The following is a 4,140-nucleotide window of genomic DNA, read 5'->3' as shown; positions in this document are numbered from 1 at the left end:
TACGAAGTAATGCAGGTGCTTGTCATAAAGCGTTTCCTCAATGAATCGGTTATAATTCACCATTATCTTGTTGACAAGGCTACGATTCGTTTCACACATCATTGTTCATTAAAATAATATGTATCTGAGCCTTTGTCCAACCCACTTCAAAGCCCAACTGCTAACAAATTTATGGTCAATTAATTTTTGTGAATAACAATAAGTTGAAACTACACATGATTTTCACCTTTGAAATACATGTTTGAAATAAGGCATCTACAAGCTAATTACCATATAATGTTTTAAGAATTATCTTACAAACGTTTTAAATTCTTTCATTACAGTATTTACATTTATAGGAAAGAAAAACATTTAACCATTTTTAAGTTTTAAATCGTTTTTAGTAAATTAATTTTTCACCATCAATTCATTTCTTTTACACTTCAATTTTAAAAAACAGATTCTATTTTATATATTGACTTTATTTCAGCCTTCAATGATTTCACAAAAAGATTTCCAATATTTAAGAGAAAAAATTTCCTGAAATATCTGTAAAATATTGATGTTTTCTATTGATATAGGGGAATGAAAATCCCAGCTTACTATATGTCTGGCATGAGTTTGTGTTCACTAAAACTGAAGAGTGAATTTTGGAACAGTGGAGGTAAAGAGCAAAATATATTTATTGAGAGAAAGAAAACTTGTGTCCGAGAGGCAGAACGGGTCCCTAGTGGGTTGCCAAAGATTGTTTTTTCTAGGGACATTTATGGGGCAAAACCACAAGATGAGATGGGTCCAAAATGGAAAAACATGGGAACTCACAAGGTGCGCATAGAGTGGGACAGAACTATGGTCAACCAATAAGAATAATTGCTCAGATAAAATTGATTAAATTGGGGATAAATGGGGAAGTGAGTCACACAGCAAGCAGGCATGCATACAAACCAGTGACTCTTCCTATAGATGGTTGAGATAATGATTCCTGGCTTCCTCAGGGTGATAGAGAACTATTTAGAATATTAATCCTTAGGATGTGAGTACATTTGTTTACTCTTTTGTCTTTAGGGCTGGCCCACAGTGGGAGATGTCTGGCTCCCCTATGAGATATCTGGTCTTCTGCATTGGCATATTCGAAGACTTAACCCTAACTATCCATAATAGTTCTATATAGCTTAGTTGCCTGTAACACTGTAATATCATTATTATTATTTTTTTTTTTCGGTACCAGGGATCGAACTCACGACCGCCTGCTTGCAAGGCAGGTGCTTATACCGCTGAACTAAATCCCCAGCCTCTATAATATCATTACTGTGTTCATCCATTGTTTTTCAGAGCTATTGATTATAATTTTGTTTGGTAAGAGATCATATGCTGATTCATGATAGAGGGTGGAATCACAATGCCCAAATACATTTCCCCACTACGATAGTTTGGAACTTGAAAGACAGTGCCCACCAACACTATTTAGGTATGTTCTCCAGAAGAATTTTAGTTTCTTAGCTCCTAGGAGATAAACGCAGCTAAAAATTGACCAAAAAATATTTTTTGACTGCATAGGTCATTTACATGGTCTAAAGTGGAGAATTCAACAAGAAGAATTATTCAAAATATATATACGTATATCTTACAACCATGCAAGGACTCCTTATAAATGGGATACAGTCATAGATATGAGAACATAAGTACAAAGGATTTTAAAATTTGTAGGTTTGTGAGTATGAAGTAATATACTGCATTTCAAGAAAATGTCTTTGAGGAAATAAAGGAAAAGATAGGGTAAAGGAGGCTAGGAAAAAAGTATTCATTACTGTTTGAGTAAAAAAATGTGATATTCTAAGATATTAGCATATCAAAAAGAGAAGGAAGAATTTTCAATTTAAAGTAAAAACGAAGTTTCAGAATTATGCTTAAAATGAACATGAGAAACTTGTAACTGAAAGGAAAAGTACTTCACAAAAACTATTAAATCTTTCCAGCTGTACATTGGTCTTCAGAAAATTTCAACTTACAAACTGCAGAAATTTTGAATAAGAAGAGAATGCCTACTAGGATTTTTTCCCAGTCTATAATTCTTTAAAGCACAAAATGTGTAATAAGATTGAGCTTTATGCTAGTATCTTGCTTTCCTGATTTTTGTTTTTCTCTATTTTTGAAAGGAACATGTTGATGTTTTTAAGAATTCAGTGGGTTTTATATTTAATATATTCATTAAAATCTGTACGTGTGAAGATCTAGGTTACAGTTAGATCTAGGATGTAATGCAAGATTTTCATGTGCTCAGAGGTGAGGTGTGTTACAGGAAGCTGAGTTAATTAGATTTAGCTCAGCGGCATAAGCACCTGCCTTAAAACCGGATGGTCATGAGTTCAATCCCCAGAACCGACTGAAAAAGAGAGAGCTCTCTCCACCGGCAGAAAGGCCTCCTAACTGCAGCTGGGATTCAGATGGGTGTCTTTTAGGGGCTAGGGATTTAGCTCAGCGGAGTAAGTGCCTGCCTTGCAAGCAGGCAGTTGTGAGTTCGGTCCCTGGTACCGATAAAAAGGAAAAAGACAAAAAAAAAAAAAAAAAGAGAATTAATATAGGCAGTCAGACAGGGGTGGGCCCTCAAAGGAGCCAGTGGAGAAGTTCAGATGCCTTGTAAGCTTGGAAGAGACAAACAGCTCCTGCTGTGGGCCAGATCTCAAGACAAAAGGCAAAGCAATATACCCACTTCCTCAGGATTGATAGTCCACATAGTTCTCTGTCACCCTGAGGAAGTCAATCCCAAAGCATTCCAACTCCCTACAGGAAGAGTCACTGTTGTTAAGCATGCTCCCTTACTATGTTACTTGCTTCCCCATTTTTTTTCCTGAATTAATAAATTTTACAAGAGCAATTAATCATATTGGTTGATCATAGATCTGTCCCACCTTATGCTCACCTTATAAGCTCCCAGATTTTCCTCACCTTGCACCAGTCTCACTTTGTGGTTGTATGCTATAAAATTCCCTGGAAAATATAGAGTCTTTGACACCACACTAGGGACCCTTCTCTCTCTGAGACAGAAGCTTTATTTCTTTCAATAATTGTATACTGCTCATTACCTCCATTGTTCCTAAAATTAATTCTTCAATTTTAGAGAACATTAACTCATACCAGACATATATTAGGTTGAGAGTTGCATCCTTTTATATCATTTGGCTCATAGGGACACTATACTAATCAGCAGACAGACCTATTGATGAATTCATAGCAAAACCTGCTGTTAGGAGCTAGAGCCTGGTACGAGGAGATGTCATTGGGTGTTTGCATTTGAAGGCTGCATCCCTTTTATCTAGCTTCTCCCTTCTCTTTCTTGTTCCTGGCAGCCATGAAATGAACAGCTTCCCTCCATCATGCACTTTCCTTATGGTATTTCTGTCTTAGGGTCAGCTGTCCATGGACTGAATCTCCTGAACCATAAACTAAATTAATTCTGTCTTCCATTTAATTGGTAGGTATTAAACATTGTGTTCCTGCAATAGGAAATCTGATTACTGCAATCCATAATGTGGTGACATTTCTATGTCTATATACAGCTATATTTATTTATCTATCTATATTAAATCAATAGCAGGACCTTGTATGAAATATGTGTGTGTATCTCATTATGCTGCACAGAATAAGACCTATAGTGACCATTCATGTTGCTTGATAGCAACTATTGTTAAATACCTAATTGCACTGACTTAAGACAGTGGCATACGGTAGTTGGAACTAAAACCAATTTTGACTCTGGAAGGAAAGTATAAAATTTCTTTATATATATTCTACAAATCAAGTAAAATTCAAAAAGTTTGAATAAAACATCTCTTCACTTCATAGATGAATATGTTTTATTCTGCATATGCCTTTCATTGCAATTATATCCCTTTTTGTAAAGAAGTATTGCAAGCATTTTTGAGAATCCAAACCACCATAAGCAAAAATGGAGTTCTACTGTTTCTTGATCGGCTCTCTGGAAACTCACTGGATCTCTCATTGCCTCACTGTCTAGTGAGAGATTAAACAAGTTGAACTGTGAAGTCTGGGGATCAGTGTGTTTCATAAGAATTTGCTTATTGATACAGCATAGTTAATACAATGAATCATACTAGATTTGTAATTTTTTTTTACGGTGGGGAGGCAAAAAATAGCAGTATG

The sequence above is a fragment of the Cavia porcellus genome, unplaced genomic scaffold, assembly GCF_034190915.1.
Source record: "Cavia porcellus strain 051 isolate PalLab524CR breed Dunkin Hartley unplaced genomic scaffold, mCavPor4.1 scaffold_15, whole genome shotgun sequence".
NCBI classification, from domain to species: domain Eukaryota; kingdom Metazoa; phylum Chordata; class Mammalia; order Rodentia; family Caviidae; genus Cavia; species Cavia porcellus.
Note: the sequence above shows the minus strand (reverse complement) of the source record.